The sequence below is a fragment of the Tupaia chinensis genome, unplaced genomic scaffold (assembly GCF_000334495.1).
Source record: "Tupaia chinensis unplaced genomic scaffold, TupChi_1.0 Scaffold000492_1, whole genome shotgun sequence".
Lineage (NCBI taxonomy): Eukaryota > Metazoa > Chordata > Mammalia > Scandentia > Tupaiidae > Tupaia > Tupaia belangeri.
Window position 1 is genome coordinate 781,510 of NW_006160004.1, and position 22,050 is coordinate 803,559.

Consider the following 22,050-nt stretch of genomic DNA (forward strand, 5'->3'; position numbering starts at 1 on the left):
AAAAAAAAAAAAAAAAAAAAGCAGGGATGATCATTGCTCAACAGTGAGGCAGGTGCTGTTCTGCCATAGCTATGATTGTGAAGAGTAAGAACAAAGTGACAGGAAGCTGTGAAAGGATTTACTTCATTGAAGGCAATGAGCCTGATAAAAATTCCAGAAGGTATGGAGAAACTTCTGATGATCTGGATTAAAGACCTGACCCAGAAATGAATCTCTCTTCACCCCATGACAATCATGCCCAAAGCAAAATGTTTCATGTGACGTTGAAAGAAAAGGCAAGACTATTACAATGCTGAGTTAACTGCCAGCTCTGGGTGGTTTAAATGATTCAAGAATCACTATGAACTAAACAATGTAGATATGAGTTTGTCAGTGCTGACATGAAGGCAGCTGAAGAAGTTTTAGAAACTCTAGAGAAGCTGGTAGTGGAGGAAAATTACTTGCCATAGAAAATCTTCAACGTGGATGAAGCCTCCCTGTTCTGAACATTGAGGCCTAAAAGGACTTTCATCCATAAGGACAAGTCCATGCCAGGCGAGCTTGTAGCTTGAACCTACAAGTGGAAACCCTCAGTGATCTGGCACAGTGGGAGTCCAGGGTCCTCAAGCATCTCAACAAACACACACTGCGGGTATGCTATGGGGCAGTGAGAAGTCAGGGATGGCAGCTCCTCTTCCAAGATGGCCTCCTGAGTTGCTGTGTCAGCAAGATGAAGAAGCACTGCTTGGAGAATAACATCCCTGTCAAGACTCCACTAATTGCTGATAAAGCTTCTGCACAGCCCTTTTCACTGGAGCTCCTCCTCCACCCCAGTAGCAACACGGGATTTCTCCCTCCAAACACCAGCTCTTTGTTCAGCCAATGGATCAAGGAGTTATAGCAGCATTATAGGCCCACATCCTGAGAAGGGCCACTGCTAGGCTATTGCTGCAACTGAGGAGGACACTGAGAAGATGTTAGTGTGATTCTGGAAGGATTCCAACATAGGTGACTGTGTCAGGAACCTTGTCTGGGCTCAGAGTGATGTCAGCAAGGAAGCTATGAACAGCATCTGCAAGAAGACACTGAAGAGGTCCGTCCATGATCTCAAAGGATCAAACAAGGATGAGGAGGTTGCAAAAAGCAGCAAGGCTGTGGCTGAGGTGGCAGTCAGCTGTAACCTGGGAGGAGGGGTGAGAGTGACGCTGAGGAGCTCCTAGTGGTGGGCCCTGAGGAATTGACTGCTGAGGAGGTGATGAAAGTGGAATAGGAGGCAAGAAAAGAGGAAACTGCAGGAGATGAAAAGAAAAAATCCCCAAGAACATCCACGGTGAAGAGTTTAGCAGAAATGTTACAGACTTCCGTCAAATAGTGCAGTAGCCTATTCCATCTAGGCTTGAGTAAGTACATTTTATGATGTTTACACGAATCTAAATCACCAAATAACACGTTTGCAGACCATAGCCCCATTGTTAAGTGTGCATGGCTGTGTTTAGGGAAACATATGGAGGCTTACAAGTTACTTGGAAATGTGTGAAGCCCGGGATACCCTAGATACATGGACAGATATGTGATAAGGCAAGTATGTGGAGCAAATGGTAATTTTAGGACCTAGGACACCTGCTTCACACTTTTTCAGCTTTTCTGTTTGTTGGAAATTTTCATGATCCAATATGCAGGATCAAATTTCTCTCTTGAGAAGCGGCTTTACTCCTCAGTCAACAGCACAGACAGCTCTCTACAGCTTACAAAAGCCTTTCCATTCCCTGCCCATGAGTTACTTCATCATTTTTACAAGGCCTCTGTTAAGAACCAAGTAACATGCTCAAGGCTTTTATAGTCGTGGCTTCATGTAATCCTTAAAACAGCTCCCTGAGTTGGGAGGAAAAGGTGTGAATGCACTCGTTCCCTAATAGAAACTGAGGATGCCAACCCAGATCATCTGATTCCAGCCCCATCTGCCTCGACAAGGACTCAGGTGCTTTTTATGGAACTACAGACATGGGGAGTGCCATTTTGGAACTTGCTGGTACAGGGGCCAGAGCAGAACAACTCCAGGAAGACCAGGGTCTGTACAATGTTACCGTGTGCAGAGTTGCCAGGACACGAGTTCTCATTTGCTGGAGCACTTTGGCAGTCCCCATAACCATGTGGGTACCTGGTGACTTCTCAGCTGGTAACCTCTAGTCTGTGACTTCTGGGTTGGTGACCTCTCTGGTTCCAGAGGAGTGGCCTCTGGAACAACCTAGCTCTGCCCTTCTCCACTGGGTCACCTTGAAACAAGCTTCCCTCACTCTTCCTCTCCTGAAGATGAGGGAGAATGTTCTAGAATGTTCATTTTTAGTCATCATTATCAATATTGGGAAAGCAAGACCACCTTCCAAGTTTCATGTAGAAAAAGTCAGTGTGTGACCCAAAGCTTGAATTTTTTTAATTGCCAGAGGGCAGAGAGACAGAGAGACAGAGAGAGAAGGACAGGGAGAGAGCACCCCTCAATGTGACATAGGCACATCACGATCCCCTCTCCATTTTTCCATTTTTCTGGGATTTGGGCCATACACTCATATGTGAACTGGCATGTTTTTCAAGGCACTAAGACCAGGATTCGAATTTTGGCCAGCTGTGTGGGGTCTTGTTTCCTTAACCACTAGGATATGGGGCTGATTCCCATAACCAGATATAAAAGTTGATTTTAAAGTATCTCCTATTTATCCATAAAACATCCTGGGTATTTTATAAAAAGTATAATAAACTTTTTTTTAAGCTTTTGCCATCAGGCATGTGCACTCACCAGAGAGAGACGGAGGGAGAAGGAAAATGAGAAATCACCCCCTGAAGGAATGGCCTCCTTGCAATCTCTTCTCTTCCAGTCTTCTGTCAGGATTTTGGGCATGCACTCACGTGTGCCTGGTGTGATTTTCAAACCGCCACATCTGGAACCCATACCATGGTCAGCCAGCTACATGGAAACACACGCTTTAAGTACTCTGCCACCTACTGGCCCCAGAATAATAAACATTTTTTTTTAAGAGTTTTTTGCTATAGGGCGCATGTGCTCGCCAGAAAGACAGAGAGAGACAGAGAGACAGAAAGTGAGAAATCACCCCCCAGGGGGATGGCCACGCCACAATCTCTTCTCCTCCATTAAAGGTTTTTTTTAAAACATATAAGTCAGGCTAAAAACATATCTAATTGCGCTGTGATCCTCAGCCTGCCAGAACAACTCACCTGCTGGTCAAGATGTTGTGGTCCAAATCCCACTGCTGCCTTGGGGCTGAGAGAGTATGGCCAAGAACAGTCACATCTCACTTCTCAACCCTCTTATCTGCACTACACAGGCCCTTCGAGAGATAAAGGCACCCAACAAGAGGGCTTTGAGGTTGAGGGTGATCAACATCACACTGGGACAAAGAATTATTATTCAGTTACAGAAAGACAGGCTGACCAAGCTGGAACCTGGCAACTTGAAGCTTTAATTTCGCTGCTAAGTTTTCGTCCGTCAGAGTTAGAGTGAAATTTGTAATTGAAATTACAATGAAAGAGCATAGCCAAAAATCTTCCCTTTAACCCAAGAGCAGAGTCTGAACTCAACTTCAAGAAGAGAGAAACAGCGGCTGCCTTCTAGATGATGGACTCTCACCAGGCTGCGGCCCGAAAGATGTGGCCTCGTCCTGCAAGCCTGGAAACTGGGTCCTCATCTGCCTGCTCCCAGAGGCCACATTTGCCCGGGTCCACGTGTTGGGAGATTTTGTTCGCTGATTCATGGAAAGGATTTGCGGATTCTAAGCCTTGAAATAAAAGCAACTTTGATGCCACTGGTTCTAATTTCATTCCGTCAGAGATAGAGTGAAATTTGTAATTAAAATTACAATGAAAGAGCCGAGTCTGAAATCAGCTTCACTTTACCAAAGAAATGAAAAATAATCCTTTCCCTCAATATCATTATGATCATAGCAACTAAATGCAATGTATGATCTAGGAGAGAATCCTGGGCAAAACAACAACAACAAAAAATAAACGAAAACAAAAAGCAAACAAACAAAAAAACCAAGTGGCTTAAGGTATGGTACTTGAATATGGATGATGGAATAGGATGTAGCAATATCTGTGCCCTAAGAGAAAGTCCACATTCTTAGAAATACACACCAAAGAATTTAAGGGGTAAAAGCACTGGTATTGGCAGCTTCTTTTCAGGTAGTCCTCCTTCCAAAATTTTTATATGTGTATGTGTGTACATGTACACACTCTGTTTTAGATTTCAGATTTTGGAATATTTGTATACACATAATGAGATCTTGGGGATGAGACCCAAGATTAAACATGAAACTCAATTTTACGTCTTATACCACAGTCTGGAGGTGATTTTATACCACATTTTTGTATTGCAGCATTTTGACTGCAAAATGAGGTCAAGTGTGGAATTTTCCACTTGAGGCATCATGTTGGCTCTCAAAAAGTTCTGTATTTTGGAGCATTATGGATTTCAGACTTTCTGATTAGGGATGAACATGCTAAAGAGAGAAAGAATGTTTAAATAAGTGGGACAAGATGCTAACAATTGGTGAATTCTCTGCAGGGTATAGAAATTTCTTTGTACTATTCTTGCAACTTTCTTCTAGGGCTAAAATAATATATCACAATACAAATTCACAAACCGTTGTGTGATGGCAATGCGTGGCCTTAATCTCATCAGAGCTGGTATGGGGAGGCCTGGCATGCAGCTAGGAAGAATAAAGGCAGAGGTGCGCGGGACCTGTCTGTGCAATCTGCGAGTGAAGACTTGTTATAGCCGAGGCAGCTATCTGCAGTTCCTCAGGAAGGCCTAGGCTGAAAGAAGGCTTATAAAGCCAAAACCCACTGTGAGGCCTGATCGGTGACTTCTCACTGGGCTGTATAGAAAACACTCCCTTCCTTGGATGCAGCAGTGACCCACTGGATGAGCACCCCCAGGATGAGCACCCTTAGGATGAGCAGGGCAACTGTGGGCCACACACCTGGGGAATGAGCATCCAGCAATGGGGACGGAAGTCATGCACATGTTATTTTCAAAAGATCCCCTCTCAGGGCCTGGTTTTGCTCCCCACCTCTTGCAGACTCTCTTTGTGATGGGGAATACCTCCTCACATCAACAGGATGCCTGGGGAGAGGCAGTGCCCTGCACTTTGCAGTAGCAACTCACACCTGAGTATTTAAGGTCAAATACTGGTTCTGAGCCCAGTACACTCCAGCTTCCCACAGCCATGATCAGTTCCCCTGGACTGAACAGCTGCTGGCCTCAGGGCTTGCACCAAGCCCCTGGGATTTCTCCTCCAAACACTTGAGCTCTGAGCCTGGCATAGCCATGTTCCTTCCCCACCGGTGGGTACCCGGCCACCCAGCTCAAAAGCAGGACTACAGAGAGAGGGAACCAGGTTCACCTCCAAACATAGGTACCCCTTGCCTCCCAATTGCTCTGACACAGAGTCACACATTGATCATGCTGCTCAGTTCCTGATTGCCTCGTTCCCACTCTATTCATCCAAGATGCCTGAGAACCTCCACATGCCAGCCACTGTCCGGGCCTCAGAAGATGGTGGCCACCATTCAGTTAGGCCTTGCTCTCCAGGGAACAGGATTGATTCTGGCTGGCTCTTCAGGACTCAGCCTCAAGTTCAGCCTGGATCCCATCACCAAACCACCCTTGACATCCCGGCAGGCCACTAGCAGGGGCCCCTATGACATCTCTTTGCAAATGCTCAGGTCCATACCAGGACACATAACACACATAAAAAGCTTACACTGGTTTAAAATTGTTTCATAATTAATGCACTTATTCATGTATGACAGATGAGTAATGAATATTTAGGGAAAGTTAGAAGTATTTAAAACACTATTAAACTTGGCACCACTATTATAGAGATCCAACTAAGGTAAGTGAACCAGTATAGACAACCCTCATAGGAAAACTTGTCTGTGAAATATTGCTCTCGAGTTCTTCCCATTTCATCTTCCATTATAAAATCTGACATACATTTCAGTATGAATAATTTGGGGGGATACAAAATAATCTAATAACATTTAGAATATATTAATAGCAAACTTTTTTATAAAGCACATATTTAAAGGAAAAATAATAACCGAATTTCATCAAATGCTAGCTATGTTCTAGAACTGAGCTGGGAGTTTAAGAAATTCCTTTTGCAGGACCAGCAGTTGGCCTAATGGTTATGTTACTGGACTCCCACATAGTTACTGGACTCCCACGTAGTTGACCGCAGTTGGAGCCCCAGACCTGGGGGCTTAAAACTCATGCCAGGCACATGAGGAGAATGGCCATCCCCTGGGGGGTGATTTCTCACTTTCTGTCTCTCTGTCCCTTTGGTGAGTGCATGCACCCTATAGCCCTCTCTTAAATAAAAATTAAAATAAAAAAAAGAGAGACAGAGAAACTACTTTTTCCCCCCCAAACTTAAGGGGCAGACATTATTATTATGAGAGCTTATAGGGCCAGCCAGTGGTGTGGAAGTTGAAGAAGCTGTATCCTACATAGCCGATTTTATAGCTTAAAGATTATCCTGGGGACATGTGTGTGCATGCCCAAAATCTTTTTTTTTTTTTTTTTTGGAGAGGTTTGTGCTATAGGGCGCGTGCGCTCGCCAGACAGACAGAGAGAGACATAGAGACAGAAAGCGAGAAATCACCCCCCAGGGGGGATGGTCACGCCGCAATCCCTTCTCCTCCATTCTCCTCTCGGGATCTTGGGCACGCACGCACACGCGCCCGGCGTGAGTTTTAAGCCACCGGGTCCAGGACGCGAACCGCGGTCGACTACGTGGGAGTCCAGCGACATAGCCATTACGCTAACTGCTGGTTCCCTGCATGCCCAAAATCTTGAGAGGAAAATGAAGGAGAAAGGATTGCAATGTACCCATAACCCCAGGGGGTGATTTTCTCACTTTCCCTCTCTCTGTCTTTCCAGTGAGAGCATGCACCTAATGACAACTTTTTTTTTTTTTATTTTAAAATGTTTTTAAAGCCCAATTCTGCTCCTCTCCCTATCCCATCCTTGGCTCTTCCCTTCTGAGTTGGACCCTGGTGTCTTTCATGTCCATGCACAGAGCTGGCTCCTCACTTTGCTTTTTGAGTCTTGGTTCTCTCCAAGGCTCTCTTTACCCCAGACCTGATGGTCTTCTATCCACACGTTCACAGATGATGAGTGAGCTGGTCTTTCCTTAGCTCCTTGCAAATATTAGCTCATCACATACCTGTGTTCACGCCATCACCTCTGCCAGAGACATTATGGCTAGGGTGACCTGTAATGATTGTGGAGAAGGGTTCCCCATGCCCAGTGTGGTAAACATAGTACTGAAAATAACGTGTCAGTAAGCCAGTCCCAAATGTCTCCTGGAGTCAAAGGAGGCTTGTGGCCTGGCTCTCAGAAGTGTTTCCCCTGGACCAGCAACAGCAGTATCCCTGGGAGCTTATGGGTCAGCTGCCTGCAAGGCCCCACTCCAGACTCACTGACTGAGAATCTGCAGTTTCACAATCTCCAGGTGATTCCATTAATGTTTGAGAAAAATTGGTTTAGGGTATGCTTGCTATGTAGAAAAAAAGAAAAGCTAAGCTAAGACAGAAAACAAAGTTTTAGCCAAGGATGTTAAGCCAAGGGAGTAATCAGAAGGTCAAACCCAAGTTCCCAGTGCAAACTCCTTTCCCTCTCCACTGCATCTTCCCTGCCCTATGACCAGGAGCTAACAGCTTTTCATAGGAGAGGTCAATGAAGTACCCTCTGGCAAGTTGTCACAGCAGCCCTCTCATCTTTACTGTGGAAGAAAGAAAGCCATTAGATCATTTTCCTGCATTCCCACAAGTGACAGGCCAGTCCCATCGACCTGTGCATTTGTATAGCTCCTGCTACTTGTACCTTTTCCTCATACCAGCCCCGCACCTTGTAGACTAAAACAGCGTCCCCCTGAGAGCAATCGAAGGACAATCACTCAGCCAGGGCAGCAGATCTGCCACTAAGCGGCCCACTGTGTGGTCTACTGCGTGCTGGTAATTTTGCCCTTGGCTGCCGCTGGCCAATGACCTCACACCTGGCCTCCATCTCGGCTTTGTGGTAATGACCTAAATAAAGCCGGAGTGAGACATTTCCTCCCGAGCGTCTCAAGACAGGGCACGTTACTCAGAAAACAAAGTGCACAGGCGATGACTTCAGAATCTTAAAATAAATTTCATTCGACCAAAAGAAATTTCTCAAGGTCGAGTAGTCTAGCTCCGTATTGCTCTCCTTACCCTCTGAATTCTCAGGTATGCAGCGGGCTCCCTTCCTATAGGTGAGAAATGGTGGGAGTCTCTCCCTCAATGCAGAAACCACCCTACTGCATGGTTGCACTAGATTTAGTTTGGTGAAGTCATCCAATTCCCCGACAGGCATGGAAACCAATGGCTCCCTGGCTGTTTGGACTAGAGATGCTTACACTCAATTTGGGTTTCCAAGAATTCTTCCTCCCCCAGCAAAACCTCTGGGAAACCAAACTTTCTTTTTCCTCAGAGACAGGTTTGGAGTAAATACCCTAAAGATTCCATTGTACTTCAAATAAACATGAAATAATCAGTTGCCAGTGTCTAAATCCTGCCTTATTGCTTTCAAAGCAAATTTTAAAGACTATGATTCTGCCCCCCTGCCCTGGCCTGAATCTGTCAAAATAACTGGGTTTTCCCCCCTGCATTTAGATACACAAAGAAAGGACAAGAGTCACATGATGATCCTGTTCTGTAATGATGCTGCTGCTGGAGAAGGGTCTGTTTGCTCCTCAGCAGTCCCTGTCTCTGGTGGAAGTCAGGCTAATGTTGGGCTTGGTTCTAGGGGACTGGTTTGCAGGAAACTCATAGCACGCCTCTCTCTGGCTTGCTGGGCAGTAAGCCTCAGATGGTTTAACCAAAAGTGGATGTGAGGATTGCAGTGGTGTACAGAAGGGCTCCCAGAGCATCCTGCATCTCTTGCCAGGTGCGGTGCTGGTGATAATGGAGCTGAAGCCTTTGTGAAACAAGGGCAGGGGAGAAATAGTGGCTAACTGCTATCTCTAATTCTACTATAGATAAATGCATTTATTGCTAAAGGGCACAGACCCCCACCAAAGAAAGGCAAAGGCAGAGAGGGAGAGGAAGAGATCACATCCCAGTTGGGTGTGGTCGAACTGCAATTTCTCCTCCATTTCTCCATCCTGTGCAACCACATGTCTAGCATGTTTTCAGGTTGTTGGGGTCAGGACTTGACTGCAGTTGGTCATGTAAGATCTGCTCCTTGAATTATAGGCCACAGGTCAACCCTCTCCTCAATACTTTTTAGCTCATAATTAGCTTTGCTACTTCCCTTGTGGAAAGACACCAGTGGGGGAACAGGCAATTAGCGTAATGGCTATGTCACTGGACTCCCACGTAGTCGACCGCGGTTCGCGTCCCGGACCTGGTGGCTTAAAACTCACGCCGGGCGCGTGTGCGTGCGTGCCCAAGATCCCGAGACGAGAATGGAGGAGAAGGGATTGTGGCGTGACCATCACCCCTGGGGGGTGATTTCTCGCTTTCTGTCTCTATGTCTCTCTCTGTCTGTCTGGTGAGTGCATGCGCCCTATAGCAAAAACCTCTCAAAAAAAAAAAAGAAAGAAAGAAAGAAAGAAAGAAAGAAAGAAAGAAAGAAAGAAAGAAAGAAAGACACCAGTGGGTGTCATGTCCATCCAGTCATAAGGTTGTAGAAGTGACTCCCCATCTGCACCTGAATGAGATCACGTTGCCCTGTTCCCTGGGTCACTCACTGAATAGCCAGCCTCCTCCTTCCTCTGCCAGTGCAGGCACCCTCTGGGAGGTATTCTGGAGAGGATGATGGGGTCAGGGTCATATCAGCCTAAATCAGATATAGCTAGAATACCTACAGAGCCACCGTGGGGTGCAGGGTTGTTGCACTCAAACACGTATCATTGATCCCACGATACTCTCTACCTAATTTCAGTAATCAGGAAGAGCTAATCACTGGATTACATTTAAATTCCATTTTCAACTCAAAACAAAGCTGACTTTGAGTTTTCTCTCCTTTCTCTTTTTCAGAACTGTGCACATACAGATGCCTCCCTGTGCCTGGATAGACACCAGGACAAGTCAGCCAACTGTGAGGGACCATGGGAATTCATTTGTCCTTTCAATAGATAATATGGGAAGATGGGAAAGGAAACTAGGAAAGATGGGTCTCTAGTGGACCGGTGAAAGGAGGGCTGTGAAAACAGGGTTCCATGATTCTTGACAGTCTGAAGGTAGGAAGTTACAGTGATGCTGCACACCTGTGCACACACACACACACACACACACACACACACACACACACATACACATCACTTAGGAGTTCAACAGCCCCCCTTATCCATGGGGGATATGTCCCAAGACCCACAGAGGATGCCCAAAACTACAGGTAGCACCCAAACCTATTTACACTGTTTTTTTTTTTTTCATATACATACAGAGTTGTGATGAGGTTTATTTTACATACTAGGCACAGGAAAAGGTTAACTATAACTAATAACAAAATGAAACAATTATAACAGTATATTGTAATAAAAGTTATGTGAATCTGGTCTCTCTCTTTCTCTCTCAAAATATCTTCTTGTACAGTATTAACCTATTTGGGGACCAGGGTCAACCGTGAGTAACTGAAACCACAGATGGTGAACCCACAGAGAAGGGGGCTGCTGTCCTCTCCCTTAGGCCAGGAGAGGCAGGAGCTCAAGGTAGCTGGTACGTGTCTAGCTGACTAGACCAATGGCCTCGGGGGTCCAGAGGGTCAGGACTGAGGGTCTGCTTCTCAGGATCCCTAGTCACCACCTTTTGTACCAGCCAGTCCCCAGGGACCTCTGCACCCACGAACCAGAAAACACTCAAGGCCTAGACCTCAGAAGCCCTCAGGGACATGGAGAGGAGAAGGATCCACATGGCTCAACCCCCACCTCCTCTGTAGACAGGGATGGGACCAGAATGTAGCCAAAGAGGAAGGCAGCGAAGGCTGAGGCAGGAAGGCTCGTGGGGACAAATAAAAGGCAGTGGCTGAACTAGAGCCAGGTTGGACTCAAATCTGTTTACGTAAGTCCCACACCTGGACCAGAAAGATCCTCTAAAAGTTAGAAAGAGGAAAATCAGGAAGCAGCACCATTCTATGAGATGGGTTATCGACATGGGAGCCTCCCAGAAAGCCTAGGTAGTGGCCTGCTCAGGCTGGGGAGGCAAACAGGGATGTGGATCCATGTGATGGAATTGCAGGCTAGCTTCTGTGGGAATATCCCCAATCTCAGGGACTACCAGCTCCCAACGAGGACCATTCTGAAAGTCAAGTCACCACCAGTTGGAGGCAGGTGTGGAGCTATGCAGGTACACAAAGGCTGGAACAAAGGGCAACCCAGCTGAGCAGGCTGGGTGGGCAGGGAAATGGAACAGGACCATAAGGTGGGCTGTAATCCCCTGCCAAAAAGAATGAGGTACACAAGATAATTTCAAGTCTTTAAAGAAATGCTTTGGAGGGACCAGCAAGTGGCATAGTGGTTATGGCACTGGACTCCCACAGTCAACTGCAGTTTGAGTCTTGGATCTAGAAGCTTGAAACACGCTGGGTGCATGTGCATGTGTGTTCAAAATCCCGAGCAGAGAATGGAGGAGAAGGGATTGGGGAGTGGCCAGCCCTTCTTGGGGAGTGATGCCTCGCTTTCTGTCTCTCTCTCTCTCCAAGGAGCACACTTGTCCTATAGCAAATATCCCTCTAAAGAAAAAAGAAAAGGAATTCCTTGGAGTCCCAAGGTCACACATGGCCATTGGTCAGTCATCTGACAAGTGATGCCCTTGGTTTTTACAGACCAGGTAAGAACTCACTGGTCAAGCTGCCATGGCTAAGCCTGCAAGGCTACTTCCTTATACACCATTTCAGAGATGACCCATTATCTTCAAGCCCAGCCAAAGACAGACCATGAGGCTTAGAAGATCTGCTGAGGTCAGACTTCATCATTTACCAGCTGGTTGACTGTACTTAACTTCTCTGAGCCCCAGCTTCCTCCAGGTTAAAATGAAGCTTAAGAGTAATATCTAGGCCAGCCATAGTGGCACAGCAGGAACGCAATGCTCCACAATGCTGAAGTCATATATAGGAATACCCTGGGCTCACGTCCTGAGGCCTCCCCGCACCTGGCACCCTTGTGCCCATGATCCTGGTTGACTGAGGCCAAGGAGGGATGGTAGTATGAAGGGCCTGTTGGGGGCACATTTCTCTCTGTCTCTTTCTCTCTACATCCTTCTTTTATGGAAGAAAGAAGTAAATAAACTTTGATGATAAAAGAGACTCTAGTTCACAAGTTATTGTCAGGATCAAATGAGCCAAGGGTGTGAAAAGCCTGTTGTATTTAAAGTGATTTTAGTTGCTGTTATCAGTGTTGATGCTGTTGGAAATATGACTGATGATGTTCAAGTAGGTACCGTGGACCGTTCACTGTTGGAAGTTAGAATTCCCATGTCCCATTACTCAAGGTTGGTGGGTACCCTATGGCTCACACACTCCCCTCCTCACCCTCAGACGCTGGTGTAGCATGGCATGCAGTTATCATCCTCTGATATTATGGGTTATTATGACACCGGTGTTCTGAATCCTCAGACCAGAGCAAGTCAGACCTTTGAGAAGAGAGATCTGTCTTGAAGTGGGTAGCGGTGATCCATAACAGAAAGATAAGCAGATGTTCTGAAATGTTAGAATCTGTAGTTCTGGGACTCCTGTTGCCAGCCCCAGCAGCCCACCTGGATGAATTCCACCTGAAGCTCCCACCTTCCCTCTGCCCCAGATGTGAGCAGTCAGGAGGAAATGCTTGTTGCCAGCTCAGACCACACTCTGAGAAGTTTCCCCACGCACCTGCAAGGCTATCCTCCACAGACCTGGGGCTGGCATAGTCTTTCTGAGTTGGCCCAACAGGGTGAGTGAGTGTGTGAACTTCTGCCTCATCATCAGGCAGCACAGATGTGCTATCAAAGGGCTAGCAGGGATTACTTGCCATACACTAGAACCAGCTGCACAGGTCTGCATCAACCAATATCTGTAACCCACAAAATAATTAATTACATCATGTTGACTGACCTAGGCTTAATTATGCTTTTGGTTGCAATTATATCATAAACCGGAGCATTGGAAGGAGGGGTAAGTATAAGGAGTTTCTGCCTATCCTTGCCTCTGGGTTCAATCACAGCAAAGTGCCTGTTTTCTTTATTCACCCTGCTGACAATTAAAAGCCTCTGAGACCCATCATGCATAGATGTCCAGTCACGGCTCAAGAGTGCAAGGTGCTTGCAGACATGTGCTTTCTGCCATCTGCAGCTCCTCTGGGTTTCTATCCATTTCAGATCTCACCCTGTGGGAGAGGCTAGCTTAACAGAATGAAGGAAGAGATGTACTTACAGTGGACAGAAGTGGGGGTCAGAGTGGACACAAGGTGACCTGAAACCCATCAGGATGGTCACCCTGCCCAGAATATACCCCTGCCAGATTTGTGCTGCCCCCATACTTAATCAGGATTGCAAATGCAGCTACATGTGAATTCTGTAGGCAAATTCATTCAGACATATATTTTTGAATGTCAAAAACCTAGCACCAACATTTTATTATTACCCAAAGATCACAATAAACAAATTTGACTTTTCCCTTGAATGAAATTTATCACAGAAGATTATACAAAAACATTTTCTCAATTAAAAAAATCCGTTATCAATTTTTCAATCAAACGACCATAATTGATCATAGAACATAAAGAGAACTTTCACTAATATCTTTGTCTCATTATCCTCTCTTGAAAACCCTAAGACAAGGACTTAGATGGAAATAGTTGGATTAGGGGTGGTCCCAGGAAGCACTATAAAGGAGTGAGGTCAGACACATTAATGAGAGGTCCCTGATGTGAGAAATGTGGCTAATCCCGAGGGCTTTGCCGAGAGGCCTATCAGAACCACCTCAGAATTACCCTATCCAGGAGGGAACTGAGGCTCTGTGGCAGGAACCCACAGCACATAAATACTGGTTACAAATACTGGTTGATGCACCCACTAGGGACTCCTGTCCTTGTTGGTCAGAGCTCACTACCAGGACCCTCCCTTCTGGGTCGTTCAACCTGCCATATTAACTGGACAGAAGAGGGAATATCCAAGGAGAAACACAGGCAGAATCCCAGTGATGTGCACTGGAATTCCCACCCAAGTAGCAAGAAGCGTCTGAGGAAGGGAAGACCCAGGGGACATGCTGGGCACTGAGAGCATCTAGCCTGTGAGCAAATGTAGGTAGCACACCACCCCAAAACCACATATCAGTCAGCGATGGACCAGACCACGTAGAGAATGCTGGGCCTATCAGAGTAGAACAACCTGGGGCACCTAGCCTAGGTGTGCAGTAAGCTGTACCATCCAAGTTTATGTAAGTCCACTGTGATGTTTGCACAATGACCAAATCGCCTAGGGACACACTTTCAAAATGTGTCCCATCACTAAGTGACCCATGGGTATATTTGGTTTCATCTTCTGCAAATCATAAAGCTCCCATTTGTGTGCTGGTTTAAAGAACTCACACATTGCAAAATAGTCACAACAGGATTCTCCAAAAACTCACCCTTCTCTCTGTTGCACTCCTTTCTTCTTTACCTTCATGACACCCTGATGATGGGTGGCAATGAGGGAGCTCCTGCCGTAGGAACATGCAGTACCCCCACAACTCACTTCTCTGTGCCTGCTCCTCTCCTTAAGTGGCCCCACAACCACCAGTTGTTCACAATGGAGACCATGGGTCACCTTTGGCTTCCCTGTATGCTTGACCCTCACCTCATCAGCCTCCACCTCTTGCAAGGCGATCTCCTGGATCCTTTTCCAGCCTCTGGTCTCTCTTTTATCACTTTGATCCAAGCTCCTGCCTTCCCTCAGCCCAAGACACATGCTAATTTTTTAAAGAGGTTTTTACCTTAGGGCACATGCACTTGCTGGAAAGAGAGAGAAACAGAGATAGTAAGAAAGAAGGTGAGAAATCACCCCCCGGGGGGATGGCCATGCCACAATCCCTTTTCTTCCATTCTCCTTCCAGGATCTTGGGCATGCACGCACACTTGCCTGGTGTGAATTTCAAGCCACTGGGTCTGAGACATGTGAGAGTCCAGCCACAAAACCACTATACCATCTGCTAGCCACACACATGCTAATGTTTGCTGCCAGTTCAGTCCATGCTCTGCAAAACTCCCCCATGTACCCACCTGACCTCCTGAAGACTGAGGGTTGGCATGGTCTTCTTAAGCAGGTCCCAGGTGGGTGAGTGAGTGTATGGACAGAGACCATCCTTTCAAACCTACAGGAAGGGGAGGGGAGAGTTCAAGCGGTCCATGGAAAACTGGAACTAAATTACCAATTTATTTTGGTGCAAAGATATTGAAATCCATGCATAGTTTTTTCACAATATGCCATGAACTTATTGAAGTTTAATATTTAGAGTCCATTGCCTTACCCTGTTCTAAACATACAGATACACGTGTACACATAGACATAGTCCCCTACCTACTGCTTGTCTATCAGCTCAGCCTAAATGCCACTCACAGACACTTTCTCTGGCCCTGAAACCAGATGAATCCACTGTAACACCCTGGACGGTCTCATCACACCCCTCCTCACAGTGGAAGTACATATCTGAACTCAGTAATCTGTAAACTCCTTGAAGGCTAGAGAAACCTCAGAGTCCCCAACCCCTAGTGCCAAGTGTACTCAGCAAAGTATCTGGATGGGCTGACTGGAACTCAGGAAGTGGATACATGGTTCCTCTGAGCAGGGAGGGCTTCATCCACCACCACTGGAGTCAGGTGTTCAGAGCACCCAGAGCAACTGTCAGGTGGGAAACAAGTACTGGGACGTGTCAGCTCTGAAGCAAGAAGGGACGAGAGCTGCCAGGCATAGCTAGAGGAAGCTCCAGGCTACCAGGCATGAAGAATTTGGCCCCTGCTCTGTCACCCACTGCCAGGAAAATGGAGCCAAGACCTTGATTAGCTCAACATACAAGTGGCCAAGCTGGGCCTCAGTACGGCAGTGGTCACCCTCTTTGACCAGCTATTTAATGTATAAGCCAACCGAACTCTGCAGAGTGATCCTCTTACAGCCCAGAAACACAGGTAGTAGCACAGCAGCCTGAAACCCAGATGGGAGGCCTCAGGACCACTGAATGGCAGACTTCCAGAATGAGAGCCATTAAAGATAGCCCACAGGATGTACAGGGCACCTAACATCTGGGAGGACACACAGGGTTCCACCCACCCCCCACAGGCCAAGGTCCCCTGAGTGATCACAAAAAAGAAATGTAGGGCATGCAGAGTCTCAGGTTGGAGAGACCCAGAGTTCCCTCAGAGCACGTGACTGGATGGCCACATCCCCAGCTGCAGGGCAGCCAGTTCATATCTCCCAATCCAAACAGCATTCTGGCCAGGGTTGGCCAAGACTGACCCCTTCACATAAATTGGGAAACTCTTTGGCTAAGCTTCCAAAAGGTCAGGCAGGAAGCCAGGGAAAGACATACCTGGGCTTGTTGGTACTGACGGTGGCCTATGTCCACTGTGCCTGGTAGCTTTGGGTTTTTTTCCCAGCAACCCTTCTTATTAAACTTTGCTTCTTGCCTTTGACAATAGTAAAATCCTATCACTACAGGAACAAATTACCACGAACTCAGGGGCTTAAAACAACACAGACTAGGGAGGTTGAATCCATCTTCAAAATCATAGGACTGAGGGGTAAGAGGAGTGGGAGAGGCCCAAGGGATAGCAAGCTCTGACAATAGAATAGGGCCTCAAGGCAGGAGAGCCCCAGCCAGTGCGGAGGAAGGGGTAGTGGCATGAACTGCACGGGATGGAGAAATGGCTTGTTTCTCTGGCAAGTAGCCTAGTTTTCAGGGTTAGGTGTAGGCAAGACTGGGGTGACACATCCTTGAAAGGACCTCTTCGCCTGTGGGACATCATCTTTCTAATACCACAGTGGAAGGGACGACTTCCCTTTGGATAAGGACTTTAGAATCTTAGCAACATCTAGAGCTGTTTAGAGAATTGCTGGTTCTAGTCTCTAAAATTCAAAGCATGTAGCTTCAGATAGCAAGGGTGAGAATCGCAGTGATAGACAAGGTTAGACACCAGTTCCAGCGATGAAGCCCATTGACGTGTCAAGTCCTGTTCCTGCTCAACCTTGGAGCTGAACTGTTGCATCTGTTTGTATTTCTTCAGTGTGTTGCTCAGTTGTGCAATAATGATCCCATGGGCATGACTTACAGACCTTTGATCTGCTCCCACAGGCTTGGGCCTCTTTCTTCTCCACTCCCACTAGGATGAGCCATTGCAATAGGTCACTAGGGCTCACTCTCCAGGGACTAAATGACAGGTGAGAATTTGACTAGGGGAGGGGCTGTGGCAGCAGTCCCAGGGGTACAAGGAACTCCCAAGTCATCTCTGGGGATTCCATGGCCTTCCATGACCCTTGGCTGCCTCCAGGATTCTCCCCTTCAGCTGGCCCATTTTGTTAGTTTCTTGCTTCTCTCTGTTTTCACAGTTGTATTGAGGTGTAAGTCACAGGCCACTCCACTCACCCACCTAGAGTTTAAGATTCAGTCACTTTTTGGCATACTCATAGAGTTGTGTGACCATCAACACAACCAATTTTATAACATTTCTGTATTCAAAAAAGAAACATCCACGGGACTAGCAGTTAACGTAATGGCTATGTCGCTGGACTCCCACGTAGTCAACTATGGTTCGCGTCCAGACCCGGTGGCTTAAAACTCATGCCAGGCACATGTGGGTGCGTGCCCAAGATCCCAAGAGGAGAATGGAGGAGAAGGGATTGCGGCGTGACCATCCCCCCAGGGGGGTGATTTCTCACTTTCTGTCTCTCTGTCTCTGTCTGGCGAGCACATGTGCCCTATAGCGAAAAAACTCTCAAAAAAAAAAAACAAAAAAAGAAAGAAAGAAAGAAAAGAAACATCTGAGACCAGTAGTTGGTGTAATGGCTATGTCGCTGGACTTCCATGTAGTTGCCACGGTTTGAGTCCCGGACCTGGTGGCTTAAACTCACGCCAGGCACATGTGCGTGCATGCCCAAGATCCCGAGAGGAGAATGGAGGAGAAGGGATTGTGGCATGGCCATCCCCCCCAGGGGTGATTTCTCACTTTCTGTTTCTCTGTCTCTCTCTGTCTTTCTGGTGAGCGCATGCACCCTATAGCAAAAACCTCTCAAAGAAAAAAAAAAAAGAAAGAAAGAAAAATAAAATGAAACATCCCTTTTTCCAGCCCTAAAGCACAATGTTTAAACTGTGCTCTGGGAACTGGATCCCACATAGCCAACCACAGCTTGAAATCCACCTCTGAGGACCTAAAAACACATTGGCACACATGCTCCAAATCCTAATGGGATTGGAGGGATAGAGGAAAAAGGATTGTGATGCGACCACACCCTATTGGGAGGGATGCTTTTTCATTTGTGCACTCTCTCTCTTCCTGGCAAGCACACGTATCTTTGGGCAAAAAAAAAAAAAAAAAAAAAAAAAAAGAGAGAGAGAGAGAAAGGAAGAAATGAAGGCAAACATCTCCTACCCTCAATCCTCTCCATGTCCCCACCCACCACCCCCAACCCTAAACAACCACCAATTTGCTTTCGGTCTCAAAGAATTTCTCTAATCTGGACATTTCATATAAATGGAATCACATGAAATCTGTACCTTGATGACTTCTTTCACTGAGGACAATGTTCTCAAGGTCTATTCACATTGTACCATCAATACTTCAATCCTTACAGTGCCTGAATATTATTCAGATGTGAAACTGTATGGATGTTCCACATCTGTTTTCCCATCTATCTTCAGGCTGCTATAACACAATGCCATAAACTGGATGGCTTATACATTTATTTCTCACAGTTCTGAAGGCTGAAAGTCCAAGGCAAAGGCACCTCCAGATTTGGTATGTGACAAGGACCTGCTTTCTTATAGATGGCACCTTCTCACTGTGCCCTCACTGGGTGGGAGGGGCGAACAGGCTCCCTTGGCCTTTTTCATAAGGGCATTAATCTCATTCATGAAGCTTCTACACCCATTACTTACCTCCTTAGAGCTCCCACTTTTGAATTCCATCACCTTAGGGGTCAAGGTTTCAACATAGGAATTTGGAGGAACACAAATGTGCAGCCTGTCAATGGACATTTGGGTCATTTCCCCCTCTTGAGCTATGGCTCCCATTCCCTGAGTTCTGCTTTCTTGACAAAAGGATTGATTGCCATGAGAAAAACCCCTATGCCAAAGAGCCAGCTGCAACGTGTCACCTTCTCTGCCCCCTGTGGAGGAGCTGCAGGGAGTTTCTCTACACAGTTCTCTACACAGCACCTCATTGCTATAATCTCTTGAAAACTATGCCCCACTTCATGCCTTGTCTAGAATCTGCACAGCAAGAGAGTGGGGTTCGCTGAGCCTGGTCCCTGCCACCGATTGTGCCATGCCTCATTTCAGTCATGTGCAAGGCTTTCCAGCAGGGCCATTCTACCTGAAAGGCCAGAACACGGACCCTGTCTCACGACCCTGAGGATCCCAGGGTGAAGCATCCAGCCACAGCTGCCCCAGGTGGGGAGGAGTTTATTGCCATGGGCCTCCACAGCACATGCCTGTGTCTCATTAAACCCAGAATGATAAGGCTCTTGTAATTCTGCCATGGAATTAGGCAATCCATGAGTGCTGGCATCTATAAAGCCAAATCTGTTTTCCTAACTACTCATCGAAACAGCATGATTTACATTGCAGGGCATTTTTGTCCATGCCCAAACACTATCGTTATAAAATTCTTGGACTGAAACCTTTCCCTGTGGGGCTATGTAAAATTCTCACTTCTGCTTTCTTTAGTTGGACCAATCCCACCAAGATCAACTATTACTTCTGCTGTCTCACTGAGAACGAGGTGGGAATCTTACTTCACAACTGTGCAACCTCAGGCCTGAGGGAGGAAAGAGAATGAAATATAAACAGGCAGAGGGGAAAAGAAACTTGCCTTGTATAAATAAGACTTTGATACATGTAGGCATAAGCCCATGTGTATGCACTCACACACATACACACACACATACACACATACATACATGGAATTGACTTGTCTGAGCTACCAAAGGACCCCTCGGTTATGAAAAAAGGAGAGGACAGTGGGCATTGAGGATGCCAGAGCAATAGATGAAATGGTCCAACCAGACCAGGGCCACTGGGGAGGTAATTCAGCCACTACAGACCCAACCAGGAAGACCAAGGTCCAGTTAGCCAGAGGTTTGGAACTGAGAGAAGAAGACACCTGGGAGGACATAGTGCCAAAAGAGAGGGTACTTCCAATGATCCTGCAGTGTCACCTAGGCAAGGTTCCAATGGGGAAGGCCCTAAAACAGCAGAGTAGTTAAGGCCAGAAAATGTTGAAGCGCTGGTGAAAGGAAAAAGCGCAGAGAAAGGAAACACGAAAGGTATCTGAGTCTCCAGTGTGGACTTAGCAGTTAGCACTGAAGAGCAACAGGCCTTTGTAGATAGGCAGAGGGCTCCCAAGTACGCCAGAGGGAAAAACTATGGAGGATTCGCTAAAGAAGAAAATAAAGCACTTCTGGAGCAGGAGGTCTATCCGGAGATGAGAGCATAGACAAAGAGGGGAGCCCAGCTTGCTTCTGTCTCACACTATGTTTACCCACAGGGAGCAGCAGGGCAGTGTCTGCCAACACCGCAGGGCCACCTAGACCCCTCACCATCAGCCTTTATGGTGAGCCTGAGAGGGGCCACTGCTGTCCCTGGGGTACTTATGAGTACCCCACAAGTCAGAACAAGGTCATCGATAAGTTGTTGACCTACCTGTGAAGAGCCCACTATTTCCTGACTACAGACCCAGACCCACTATAACGTAAATTCTGAAAGCCAAAGTACATGGACCCTGAAAGTGATTGATGGCCGGGTCCAGGCTCAAACAGCCCCCAGCCCCTAGCTGTGCTTGGGGATGGCTGAAGGCCCCAATGCTCACCCCCAGAGGCAGGACCACAGTGGTCTGAGGTACAGCCAGGCATCAGGGTAGTTCTGACCCATAGCCAAGATGAACTGAGTGATATGGACAGAGGGGAGTCTCCTCTGTATGGCCACGGGGGTTCTGAGTCTCCATTCTTATCCAGAGAAACTCAGTAAACCAGTGATAAGCTGCGTATATATATATATATATATTTATTTATTTTTCATTTTAAACTCTGCAAGTCAGCAACATTTAACTATTCACAGAACTATTTTTAAATGAGCATTTGGCCCACTCTGTGATGCAGAAATAGCACACTGCTCCAGAGAAGCTAGATCCCACATGGCAACCACAGTTCAAATCCCTGATCTAGTCAGCCTGAAACATGCCAGGCACATGTGTGAGTGCCCAGGATCTCACAGGGTGGAAAACAAGAGGAAGAGGATCATGTATGGCAAGACCCTATGGAAGGTACTCCCATCTTCCCTCCCTCTCTCTCATATGCTCTATCACGAATGAAGAAAATAAAGAAAAAAAAAAAAGTGCTTGAACCAAAGGCCAAGTCTACAGCAGTGTGCGTAAGTAACCCAGGAGCAGGGATGGGCTAAAAAGAGGAGGGGCTTCCACCCAGCCTTCCTCCTCCTTTGCTGAAGGGAGCTTCCATCTGAGCCCCTCCCAGGAAGGCAGAGCACATACTTAAGAGTTTCTGGAAAGCCAGAGAATATTCTGGCTGAGCTTCCCATGTGGCTCAGTGTTTGAGCAAGCCAGAGGTCTGTCACAGGCTGGCTATGTTGGGGCATTCTTGGATGGAAATGGAGGCAGCATGCCCAGTACTGACCCTCAGACAGTACAGGGACCCCCTAAATAAAAGAGACCAAGGAATACTTCCTGGAACCACACCTCATAGATCCCACCCCTGGAATGTGGATCACAGCAGCCTCTGGAGGCCACTGGGTTATCCCATCCTCTAGGTCCTTGCTGCATCTAAGAATTTAACTCCAAGAAAGCAGGGAGA

The 22,050-nt window shown here is 46.8% G+C and overlaps 1 pseudogene; it reads left to right on the plus strand.

Annotated features, from left to right (window-relative positions):
• The window catches only part of LOC102497020 (protein arginine N-methyltransferase 3-like), a 39,912-nt pseudogene that overhangs the window by 7,862 nt on the left and 10,000 nt on the right, over window positions 1–22,050 (plus strand).